We start from the raw sequence: 14,026 nt of genomic DNA, 5'->3' as shown, positions 1-14,026 counted from the left end.
TAAAAATATCGGTACCATGAAACTCATTTGTTAAGAACTTAAATTGCCAATGTGCCAAATGTAATTTATATGCATATATTTAACTGGAAAGTGGGAAAATACCATGAGTCGGACGAGGGGTCCGTAACCACCAGCTTGCGGTCCATTACCAGTTGATCCACAGATGGGCCGTATCCAAAATGCATCATTTCCATTTTATGTGTTATTCGAGCCTGAAAGATTTTTTTTAAACGTTTTATCTTGAAAACCCCGAATTCTCTTAGAGTCTTCTTGAGCGCCAAAATTTCACCCACAAAGAAGTAAAATGATTAATAAACAGGTGTGTTTAAGAAAGGGAAAAGGCCCAGTGAAGCGACAGATGAGGCTACAACTTTGAAAAAATAAAAACCTTTAACAGACATACCAGGAGTCTTACATGAAATAATGATTTCTCGCCGCAAGGACTTCCAGCACTACTTCCCAGCCAAAAAGGACCCACAAACTGACAAGTAAAGGATCTTCAACGTATTTACCAACCAAGGTGAATCTCGCATGGCTGTGCAAGAAGATGAGCTCACAAATGTTTGAGACTCCCAACATCCCATCTGTGTGGAGAGAAACAAACTCAAGGCTCCCATTACTCTGGTGAGGTCATACTCTATTTGGACTTATAAACAGAAAAAAAAAATAGTATATATATATATATATATATATATATATATATATATATATATATATATATATATATATATATATATATATATATATATATAATTAGTGAAAAATATTGCTTCATGGTCCCTGGGATTAACCAGCAAAGACAAAACATTTCTCCAAAAATTGAGTCAATAATTCAAAATAATACTGCTCAGCAACATTTACTTCACAAAGAGAAATGTCAACACAACAACAAAAAAACTTCTAGTGGAGAACAGAATTATAAACAATTTGTAATATTTTACCTTGGAAGTCTTTCCTATATGCTTTGAGGAAAGCTATCATGCAGTTTTAACTTTTGTGCGATTAATTTTTTGGTAGCGACTCAGATGAAAGCAAATAATATAACCAAACACATCGTTAAACAATGGCATGGTTTTGCGCTCATCTAAGATGTTTGCGTTAGCTAGACAAACTGAGGTTCTGAAATGTGTGCGCTTTCCATTTTACCTGTACCTTTCTTTTATTTTCTCTCACTAAGTAATCATTTAAAGCAAGGTCATTTGTCTCTCGTGCCTCAATTAAAAATGCATTCATTCTGATGTGTCCTCTTCAGCAGCTTCTTTGGTATGTACGCTTATGAGACAAAAAGGCTGTACTTTTAATTATACAAGCGTGTTTTTTTTTTTCCCCCCACAGAAAGGTCATTATTATATATTGAAGTTTTACTTAGACTTAAACAATCTTTTCTGCTAATGAGCACCGTTGTTCTGCGTTATTCTCCTGCAATGATGATTGATTTTATCCTTCATTCTTTTCCATTGATAAGCACAGTTGTTGGTCAAAAAATAGTCTGCAGCAGAGATTAGTAATTTCATCCTTGAGAGTGGAACAACAACTAATTATTCAGTGCATCTTAACTCAATGTTTTCAGCTGTCCTATTGAAATCTAGGCTTTCATTTAAAGCAATTGGAAAACTCCTCTTTGGTTAACTCCTTTTATTTTAGCATGTAACATTTTCCAGTATTTCAAAAATGACTGTGTTGATGAAAAATATTTTTTCAGTAATACTCTATTTGCCCTCTGTCTGTAAATGAAATAGCCTAAACAATAAAAATGCCCCTTTTTTTGATGATAAGCAGAACGACACAAGTGCAACATTGAAATCATAAAAAAAATAATACACGGTCCAATGGTCCAATTAGTGCAGCCAATTGGGTCAAGAGGTTTTTAAAAATTACTACTTGGTTAATTAATTGGCTATTAATTATTAGTCCCAAGTACTAGCTGCAACTTTTAGTTTTGATCATCATGAGGAACGTTGTTGTTTTCTTGTGTTAATAACCAAATAATAGGAAAATATGAACCAACATAAAAATAAACCATTGTGTCCATCGCAGACTCTCAAATGCAGGGTACTCTTGAGTTTAGTCACTCTTGAGTTTAGTCACTACATGAACGTCTTTGTTGCTATTGTTAGCTGTGGCTAACTGGACGCTTTGCATTTATTTAGTAGGCTAAACTTGAGCTGCTTCTGTAGTAAGCAAGCTCCTTCTAACAAAAAATGTATATCACTAACTTTATCAAAAGTGCCGTCAGGACATTTTTTAAACTTAATTTAACCATTCATCAGACCCTCAACTCTCACATGCTCTTACATTTTCACGTCTTCCTTCTGCTTCTGAATTTGTTCTCCCAACAACAACAGGAGCCTATCAGGTTATGCCAAACACAATGACAGCCAATCAGCTATATCAGCCACTTGTGTCTTGACCAGGTGTTTCTCGTCTCAGCAGTGGGCGTTTCCTTGTTTCTCTCTGGCTTTGCAGCATCTTTGACACTGTTAAGTCTCTTTTGGCATCTGTTTTGTTTCTTATTGATTTATTGTTACTTTTTATAGAAGTCTTTACAGAACTTCAGTGTAAAAACAGATTACCATATTTTCTGTAACATAATGCACAAATAAAAGCCTTTGATTTTCTTGAAAATTGACAGACGCCCCACAATCAGGTGCGCCTTGTATGGGCACTGAGTTCCAAAATCTGTAAAAATGTTTTTGTGTGAATTTAAATCGCTGTCTCTTTGACTGACAATTGGACCATTTACCATTTACATACAGTTTGTATGCCGGTAGTGATTAACCAATCAGAAAACATAACCAATTAAAGCAGGGATCCTCAACCACCAGTAACAATTATTTCCGTTTTATGTATTCTCTGAGTCTGAATGTGTGGCACAGTGGAAGAGACTTTAGCACATCCGCCTCATAGTTAGGAGTCCGGAGTTATTTTCGTTTGCATGTTCTCTCTGAGCCCTCTCACTCACAGAGTATAGTAAAAAGAGTGAGAACCAGACGTCTTTGGAAAATTTCTTTGGGAAGGGGAAAAGGCCCAGTGAAGAGGCAGGAGAAGAGCCCAAAACGGAGAAGGAAAAGAAAGCTTTAATTGCCAATACCAGGAGTCCTACTTGATACAATGATTTATCGCGAAAAGGAGCTTAAGCGCTACTTTCTAGGCAAACCAGGTAAATCGAGCAAATGCAGGAAGATGATCTGCTGGTGATCATGAATAACCGACATGAACCGACCGATCATGAATTTCCGACACCCTAGCTGTCTGAAGCTTGATTTTCTGTAATGACCGCAACAAAAAATAAATAAAGTTAACTGGATCAAAGCATGGCATTTAGGGGCTCATTGTCTTCCATCACCCTGAAATCATTCCGGTTTGCCGCAGAAAAACAAGCTCAGGTCTCTCATTAAATTGGTGTTAGTAGTGAGTTCAAATTTTATGTGCATCAGATATTCATTTTTTTTATCTCTATTATTTTGAAGGAGATAATATACATATATTACATGGGCCACAAAAAAATTGTTACCCGTTGACCGGACCGCGATGAATAAAAAGTTGAGGACTACTGATTAAAAGAACATTATACATCATGTAGCGTTTGTACAACGAGAGTTAAAAACCTTTCAGAGAGCATTACGTACATTCTCTTTTATTGAAAACCATATGTTTTAGCATCCGTCTTTCAATGCAGTGCACGCTGTGTGGTTAATAAGCATGGAAATAGACCGCATAATTGAGACTGATCCTGATAATTCAGTGTACCATATGGAAAATGCAGTTGTTAAAATATCTACCAGTCTCAATGGTTAAGATGATTTTGGTTACATTTACCAATAGATTAGTCTGTAATTGTCCAATCTATGGAACTAACAAAGTTATTGGTTAGACCTGGGGTGCTCAATGCGTCGACCGGTTGACCAACGAGCTATTGTTGGTCGACCTCATTACATCTCACTCCATAAGGAAAAATCTCAGTCAAAAATAAATGAGGTCAATCTAGATAAAAAGGAAGTCAGTAGAACGTCGTCGTGAGTTGTTGCGTGACTTTCTTTTTAGCGCCCTAAATTAACAATTGCAGGTGATTTCACAACAAAACCTTGTTTTGAACGTGATTCAGAACAACACCATGTTATTTACATCGTAGCTGCTCATGTTCTGTGATCAACAGATTATCAAGTGGTGGACTGTTGATGCAACATCCTTCCCAGAGGAACTTCAAAATAAAAGCGAACTAAGTCTGTTTATGACATACTTTACTTTACTTTTCATGGTACATTTTACAGTAACTGTGCCATTACTAAACAGTGACATCACACTGCAAAATAGGTGCTATTCATTTATTATATTGGTGCCGAGCTATATTGCTCCTACCGTTTGATAGATCGCAGGAGGCTGGCTGCTGGAAAAGTAAATCACGTGGAAAAAAATTCTGGGTATGGCACACTTTACTACCCCATTTGTAAGTGGTTGTAACATTAGCTGAATTATCTAGTCAAATTCATATGGCAAAGTAATCAGGCATGGCCGAGTTTAAACCATGTCCCCCTGTGGGTCCTCTGGCTCCCTCCCACATTCCAACAACAAACATGTAGGGTAGGTAAAGTAATCACTCTAAATTCTCCCAACTAATGGCTGTGCATCTATAGGTGTCTTGTGGTTTTTTTGGATGGGGGTCTAAATATATATCTTGGTCAGTCAGAACGACCACTTCATATCAGTTGGGCCTATCACCGATATAGTGTGTATTGGTTGAAAACACTACCATTCTAGATTCGTTGTTTTCGCCTTTAAATCGGTCAAGCACAACTACCAACTATGAAGTTCCAATTTAACAGGTTTTTGGTCGGGGAAATTTGACGCATTCATGTTTAGAGTATTAGCTTTTTTTTTGTTCTTTATTTTTCTCCATTGCCCTTGCTTGTGATCTTGTTGAATTGTATTCAGTATCCTTTGCAACTTTTCTGCACTCATCTTGCCTCCCTGTTTTTTGTCCATAAGCAGACACTTTGATAACATGATATGTAAACAGAGAAGAATAATGTGCAAAAACGTTAAGAACTCTACTTAATTGACTTCAATATTATTTGCATAATAATTTGGAACATATTGTGTATTATTCATTACATGGAGAACATCTCCTATGGTACCACTGCATTTATCGCTCAATTCAGCAAGTATCTAAAAGTGCAGCCGGTGAACAATAGGTCCACGGGTGATTTCCATATGAATGATGTCCATGAATGAGAGTGGGTTACAGACAACGGCTGCGTCTCCGTAGTCGGGCCGAGAAGGTTGGCTCCCCTCTGCCCCCACTCTTAAAAAACAGGTGAGATTCAGGCATACAAAAGGCCAGGAGAAAATGTGTTCAACATGGAGCCTTATTATGGAAATGCTATAGGAAGGGTCTATGTGGACATATACAAAAGAAATGAGGTTGTCTACAGATGTAAAAGTTCTACCGTAGACAGAATGTTTTGGACTACTAAGGATTATAAGGTGCAGTCACAACCAGCAGGTCTATTTTCTGAAATTTCCATAAATAACATGCACCGGGTTATAGGCACATCACGGCACATTAAGCAAAATAAAGCAGCACAGAAAATGTGTCAAAATTTTACCCATCTTCTTTTTGAAATCTGTAAAAAATACGTACGTGATTATAAATCTTTCCAAAGTACATTCTATGGTATTAAAAATATGGTGGTAGATAATTTACTGGGGCAGCACGGCTCAGTGTTTGAAAGGTTGTCTATAAAACAGACGGGTGGTAAATGCTGTTACAAACAAAAAATGCATATTAAAAAAAAAACAGCAAAAAAATATGCCATCATCAAAAAAGAAATAGAAGATAAACACATGAAAACACAGAAATTAAAGGAGCTGTAAACACAAAACGCAAACTACTAAAAACGAAAGTAACCTTAGTTACCTCAACTCTGAGAAAGTATGATATCATTTTCAGTCGACAGCAAGTGGCAAAATGGCTGCCACTTGAGATGGACATAAATAAATTGATTTTGCCGCGTAATTCGTTGTCCACAAATGATAGTCAGAATGCCATGTGTAGATTGAAGGTGCCCAGAACATACTACTGTGAAGAACATTTGTAGGTTGATTTCCCCTTTATAGGTAAAAGATTTGCTCTGGTCCTAAATGACAAAATATCAATGCGATATTGGCAAATCTGTTTCCATGACCATGCAGGCTGAAGGGTGTGAGGGGAGGACGGCAAGACTAAGACTTAATGAAAGGAGTCAAACTGAAGTTGTGGCCAGAGAGTTCCAAAATGTAGATTGCCAGATTCCTGCTTGAGATACTTCAAATCACATTTTCATTAACCACATTTAGGAGGGAGAGCCAAGAGTCCCTGTTTAGAGCTATTCCCATGACTCTCTCGCACTCTCTTGTACATGTACGTACACACAAATGCACACACACACACACACAAACACACACACTCATCTTTTGATGTCCCAGTTTTCATTTGGGATAATTAATATGAAAAGATGGAAAGACATCGTGTTCTATATATTCCTATGAGACAGGCAGGCAAAAGCTGTTAAAGCCAAGTAGGCAAATTAGTATTCATGCAGGTTTTCCTGTTGCAAGTCATTTTTCCCCACTGGGACAAGGTTGTAGATTAGGTAGACAGGCAAAGGCTCATTCCTGATTAGATGAGCAAAATACCACCACAGCATAGCTTCACAAAATAAAAACCCTTAGCCAAAGTGAATCAATTTCTTTGACCTGTTAAATGCAATAGTCTACGTCATAACTCTTTCACCTTGCCTATGACTGAGAAAGCAGCCTGTAATGGAAGGATCAGTTGCCGCTATACAAACCTATGTTTTGGGGATTTATATATCCAACATTACACATCATTTATACTAGGGATTTCCCAATCACACCTTTTTGCCACTGAGTCTCTGGTTTCAAAGACCTGCTGATACAGAGTTCTGATTTGATACTGTGACAATTTAAAAAAAGTCTCAAATTCTCAAGAATTACATTTTCTGGAAAGTCCACCAGTCCTCACAAAATGCACTGATTATGTAAATAAAATCAATGGCCTTTTTGCTTTTAGACGCATTGGAAAGTGCACGAATGGGTGTCAATTGACATGCTAATATTACAGCAAATACTGAATTGGTTACCACCTATAGACTGGTTCAAAAGCTCAGCCTTTTTGCAAAATCTCATGAAGCTTATAGGCATTCATTTGAGTGAAGAACATGGTTCAATATTTGTTTGAGGATCACTTTGTTTTGCTCTTATGCTATACACGATATTCCAATTTACATTGTGGCAAACATGCCATATTTATCTATCAAATGTAGTTAACCATAATAAAGTTTTCATATTTTTTACTTTATCACTCATCCATACACGTAATAATTTTCATTTACGTGGTTGAAGTACGGATACACCTTAGTCCCTTATTTTCCCCATGAGTGAACTTTAAGTACTTGTATAGCAGTTTGTATTTAATAAATTTAGCAATGTCTGTAGTCATGATTCAGTTAATTCAGTATGCTGTACTTAACTCTGCCCCTCCTCTATATCATGCCTAAATATTTTTTTTGTAATATTTATTTATTATTACTATTCATTGATGAAGTTCCCCATTTGGTCTGTTCTATGTTTTCATCCCACAGACTGTTTTTGTAGGTGTGTGTGTGTGCGTGTTTGTGTTTTGTCACTGGCATCATCGTTTAAAAAAAAAAAAAAAAACAATTGGAAATAAAAGGGCAAACAAAACATAGCAGTGGAGTATTACAAGGGTCTTCTTACTTTAAAATGCTGACAACAATTTTTCTCTGAGACAAGACTGAGGGCAGTAAGGAAACCGCCGCAACCGAATGAGGACAATGACCTATACTATTGCAAAATCCAAAGCACACAGTAAGCTAATATTAGAATGTGTGTGTTTGTGTTTTTTAATCAATTCATAAATACTCAAGAGATACAATGATAATGGCAAGGACAAATTTGCTCAACCAATAGTGGTTTACGTCATTACATGTGCCGATTGTGAGGAGAAATATTGCTACCAGAGTGAAGGCTGTGCCGTGAGGACCGCACAATAGGTTCAACGGCAAATTAAATCCTGGACTTGTCATCTTTCAGCCATGTGAATGGGTGATAGTGTGGAAATTGATCCCTCATTAGCTGCATGAAAGTGTGCTATGAGAACTACTGCACAGCAAAATTATGAAATTTAGAAGGTAATCGTCACTCCAAATATAAGTACATGTGGTCCTTTATCTAATTCCGCCATCTAAATTCAGATTTTGGCCAGTTTAGCACAACCTTTGCTTTAGTTTGATACCATTTTTCGTAGCCATAAGTCAGCAATGATAATTCCAAGTTCCATGCACAGGAGATGCAGCATTGACACCTTATGCATTGTTATTGAATGCGATCTCCTGGGACACCACCACAATTTATTCATGGTACACTCTCCCACAGCCACTAGAGACGTGCCTGTGCTTGTCTGCAACACATCCATATATTTTTTGCTCTGCATCTTTCACCGAGTGCACAAATAATGCTAAATGATATGTAAGAGTGGTTGCGGTATCGGTGTAGAGATGTGGTGATCATCTGCTCTATGTACGTGACAAAACCAGTTTTATTGCTTTAGACGTTTTTCCTTCTTGCTTTTTCCTCTCAGGAGAGAACACATGCATGCTTTGTGCAGCTGAGTCACAGAAAGCGGCATTAATGTAATGCACTGTTGATGGATGCAATTTGTTGATGATAGAGATGTTAACAAAAGGTGATCAAAGCATATTAGCCCAAGACACAGCTGAGGGAATGGTTGGACCCCCTGTCATTAACACCGCCTGTTATCAGGGATGTAGCAGGCTCACTAGCCCTCATGTGGGAATACAGGGTCAGCCATTAGCATTGATTCAAGGGATCAACGTGAGTCTACTGACTGCCTACTACAATTTGTTTATTGCTGGGGTGCGTCTTTGGAAGATAATAACATGAGCTGTGACTATGCTAATCTTTGTCTCTTTTGCTTCAAACTAAATGAATTTGAAGCCTGCCCTCTGAAGTTTGCGAGTTCACTTTGTACATCCTCGTATGAAGGGTGGGGGTGTCGGCCTTATTTCAGAATTTCCTCTCAAAATGAGGCCTGGCTTCAATCACACCTATTAGACATTTGAAGTTGTCATTATGCGATCCACCTACTCACTGACATTTCATCTTGTAGTTATTTACCATCCCCCTGCTTCTTAATCAGGGTTTTTAAACGAATTCCCTGAGCTTTTCAATGCTTTGATAACTAACGTGGATGATATTTTTATTATGGTTGACTTTCTACATGAACTCCCCGTCGGAACCACTTACTGCAGTGTTTCGATAATTGATACATTTGGTTTAGATAAAAGATGCAGCAACGCATAAGAATGGTAATATTTTATATTCGCAAATAGCCAGGGGCTCAACAACATCTGATATTGCAAAATTACTGTACATTATTTCGTCAAATATTGCTGCTCTCTCTGAACTACTGCCTCTGGCAACAGCTTCTTTTCCATCATATATTGACTCAATTGAAAAGCTTACAAATGATGATAACACAGTTTTACGGAGCGCCTTCGACTCTGTAGCACCATTTCGGCTTCAAACTCATCCAGAGAGGCATAATTCGTGGTTTACAGAGGAAACTCGACACTTAAACAATCATATAGGAAAGTTGAGCGAGAATGGGGATTGACCAAACTTGAGGTCTTTCGTCAGGCTTGCTGCGTTAGCTTTCCAAAATACAAAGAGGCTCTCATTTTAGCTCAAATGAATTATTTCAGGAGATTAATTGGTCTCGATAAAAACAAGCCAAAATGACGAAATTAAGGACCCCTTGCCCAAAACCCACTCGAATACTCCAGTTGCTGGAATGAGTAGGGACAGTCAGGCAAATACACGTGTGATAACCCTCTCCCATTTTCATGTGTTATCTCTGGAAAGCCTTACACAACTCGTTAGTGCATCAAAACAGACAACTTGCGTGCTCGACCCACTTCCTTGCAAACTGGTTAAAGAATTGTATTCTAGCACCTCATCAATATTATTATGTACTCAACCTCAGTGCTGGTTTTGACATCATCGATAATCACTTACCGGTAGAATGCCTTGAAACATGAGTTTTTAGAAATAACAAATCTGCATAGTTACTATAACCTGGAGGCCCCCCCTACCCAGGTTAAACAATGGATGTCTTCCAATTTTTTGCTTCCCAACCTCAGTAAAACAGAGATATTGATTATTGGTCCCACTTATCATCGGCACCTGTTAAAGAACACCACTCTGACCCTTGATTAATGCACCCAAAGTGATTCAGTATAAAACATTGGCGTAATATTCGAGTTAACTCTTTCTTTTCAAATGCACATAAGGAACATTGTGAGAACTGCCTTTGTCAGCGACATAATATTGCTAAGATTCGCCCCACCTGTCATGTTCTTGCCTCCTTTACACTGTGTCTTGTCGCGTTCCATTGTTGATCTCACTTTCCTAGTCTCTTTGTATTGATCTCTCCCGCTCAGTGTGTTTTTTGTTGTTACTTTGTCTTCCTGAATGATCGCTTTTCTTGATAGTTTTTTGTTGTACTTTGTAGTATTTGATGTCATTATCCTGCTGACTATGTTCCCTTCACTTGGTTGGTATTTTTACATAGTATTTTTTTTTTTTTTTACATAGGATCAGCTTTGTGTTCATGTCATTCGATTTGCAGCCACATGTTTTGGACTCTCTCAGGTGAAGAGAGGGGCGGAGCTGTCAACTGATCACCACTTGATGTCGTATTGAATAATAACTTCAAATGTACAACGTTAATAAAAAGTTATGGGTAAGAAATGCATGCACGGGTTTATTGAACACTTTTCATACACCTTATATATGTACAATCTCCAGCAGGAGATCAATTCTTCTTTGAGGAATTTGATTATCGCTGGGGTACTCCGGTCCCCATCAACTGCGAAAAACAAGGACACATTGTAATGTGGTTGCTTTTTTTTTTTTTTTTTAAACAGAACATACTTTTAGTCACCACACTGCCACATTGGCATCACCAATTCCAAGCGGGAAGTAAGTAACTTAACATTTTCTCTCTGTTGCCATGGTAAATCAACGTATTGGGATTCCATTGATGTCTTTTTGTTGTGGCTCTGCATGCACTGAGCTCAAGGTGAGCGTACCCATACTTGATGGAGCTAATTCAGATCAGCTCTTGAAACCGAACCGAGTGCTCACTATTTTCTATATCAGAGGACGTCTATTCAAAATTTAGGTTTGGACTGCTCCACAAGCCACAAGAATAAATATGCAGTGTTGTTGATTTTATCTGTATCCGATGGTGTCGATCAAATGTGAGAATTATGCTTTCGTTGTATATACAACTTTCTCGACACAGCTAGTGCATTGAATTCAATATCTTAAGCCATATACACACCCCAAAAAATGAATAAAAGAATCAATAAATCAGAACCAAGTTTAAACTGTAACAGATGTGTTAGTTTTTAATGCTGCATACTCAAAATAGCAAACATATTCATGAATGACAAATTTAGGAGACATTTTGTCATAACAGGATTTAAATTGAAGAAATTTGTGATGACATGTTTTTGCTGACCCATAATGAATATATCCGCTGTCGGTAGGTAGCAGCATTATCAATTAACTTGAAAAAGTAATTGTTGTTGTTAAATCATCCTCAAATAGGGATTTTCTTGCCTTCCTTCAAGAGGAAATGCACTTGGTGCACGGTGGCCTCATAGAGAGACTCAAGCAGATCAATTATTATAACAGTTACTTGAGGATCAATAATGTGATAGGTTCATAAATCAAACATGAAAACAAACAAAGTGGAAGAAAATATTTTGAATTAACTATATAAACACCAGTCTTTTGAAGGGGAATAATTTTAGCCCTAAATAATAGCAAAATGAATGTATTTTTATTTATGATGAGCTCTGCATTATATAAAGCAATTTATCACTACTGTACTTTTCGGACTTTAAGCCGCGACTTTGTCATCATGACTTGAGCTGTGCGGCTTGTTATCCAGTGCGGCTTATCCGTTGGTTTTTCCCACTGGTCAAGCAAATGGGTGTTCAGGGAGTCAGTTTACGGAACAACTATGAAAAAGAACTGAAAAGGTGTGAATCAATGGCTGTGCTCAAAAAGAGTTTTAAAATATATTATTGAAAATATTTTAAAAGAGGTCTAAATTGAGTAAGATCTTGTATAAAAGTTTGTGATGTCTAAATTTGATATACGGTATACAGTATATATGATTGTATTTATAAATTTATGATTGTATATAATATTTATTTGCAGTATGTTCAATGTTCACTGAAATAATCAATCAATTAAACAACAGGAGACAGAAGGCTATCTAAGTATTGATTTCAAGTTTGAACTGCTACTTAACTTTGCAGTATTCTGTTGGTAATATCCATCCATCCATTTTCTATAAATATAATGTTGGGACTCAATATGCAGACATGTTCCGTCTGTTAAAGAGATGATGTCACAGTTGGTAGACAATTAAAAAAATATATAAAGCAAATTTAAGTTTCATATTACCACCCTATACCTGTGGCTTATAGTCCAGTATGGCTTATCTGTGGCTAAAGATGTTTTTTTGCTCAATTATTGCTGCTGCAGCTTATATACCGGTGAACCTTATAGTCCAGAAAAAACAGAAGTCGTATTCTTCCTATTCTGACCATCTTCAAAGTTTATCTGTGCGGGCTGTATAGATAGGGGGCTACAGATGGCCTACAGCCTATAGTTTCAACAAACCTGCTGTTATGTAGTTATTACTTTAACATTTTAAACCATTAGATTGCTTGTTACCCCGCTGAAAAACAATGATGGATGGACAGATTCAAGCACCAATTCCATTCTGCCAATGGGTACAGATGGCAACTATGCATTGTAACTGGCAAGGTTGGCGGCAAATCAGTCATACATGTACAGATATATACAGTATTAGAAAGTTTGCATGTATGACTGAGAGATTTGTTCACTGGCTCTCGCGATAAAAGGAAGAGGGAAATCACACAATGAGCGCTATCGCGGTGAGGTTCTAAACTTGTTTGGTGTTATTGCATCATCCAAGTACAAGAGGCTAACAAGTACCCTCAAGTCTTGCGGTGCTTGTGCTAGAAGAGGTGTTTTGACAATTAGTGCAATAAAAAAATTGGGTTCCCTCTACAGCAGCGCATGGAGGGCTATTCATATTTGTTACACACTAGCTGAAAATAGGACTGGCACAGTTTTTCATCCTGGTTAACGACACACACATTGTCATGTCAGAAGTAGGCTACACAAAATAGATGGCCAAACAATGTCTTATAACAACATTAAAAGGATTGCAATAATGCATGACAAATTAATAATTGATCTATGTTAGTGTTTTTTTTTTTTTAATATTCCTTATGTGTCATTGTCTTCATGTACCTGTAGTATAATAGTAGAGCTGTGTGTGCAAAATGTATAAAATTTTATATCATGACATTGATGTACAGATTATTGGACATTTTTCTTAAAATTACAAAAAAAATTATCTAACAATTTTCTATTTTATTTTCCATGTAGCCACAACACACATTTTATATCGAACACCAAGTAAAACAAATAACAGAAGAACAAAAATATCAAACAAAACACAAATATCCAGTGGCCAAATGAATATATACATGTATAGCCTTGGTAAAGCATGGAGCCATGATATTTCCAAATTGGTTATTTATGAGAAAGATTAATAGGCTCCACAAAATACCTTAGATTTATACCAAAGACTTGCTCATCCGGTGAGTTTAATACATGTAACATAAAAATAGAAATTCCATCTTGATTTTATAATTTAATGCCTCTTCAATCTCCCTTTCATAAACCTAAGGTGGATTTATGTCGGTGGCTGCTTGTTTTTGTTTCGGTCATTCCATCACGATCAATTTATAGCACAGAGGAAAGTGAGTTTAGGCAAGTATGCTTTGACTTTGCTGGATTTACTAAACTG

This window comes from Hippichthys cyanospilos, chromosome 14 (assembly GCF_059441005.1).
Source record: "Hippichthys cyanospilos isolate Australia breed blue-spotted pipefish chromosome 14, RoL_Hcya_1.0, whole genome shotgun sequence".
Classification (NCBI taxonomy): domain Eukaryota; kingdom Metazoa; phylum Chordata; class Actinopteri; order Syngnathiformes; family Syngnathidae; genus Hippichthys; species Hippichthys cyanospilos.
Note: the sequence above shows the minus strand (reverse complement) of the source record.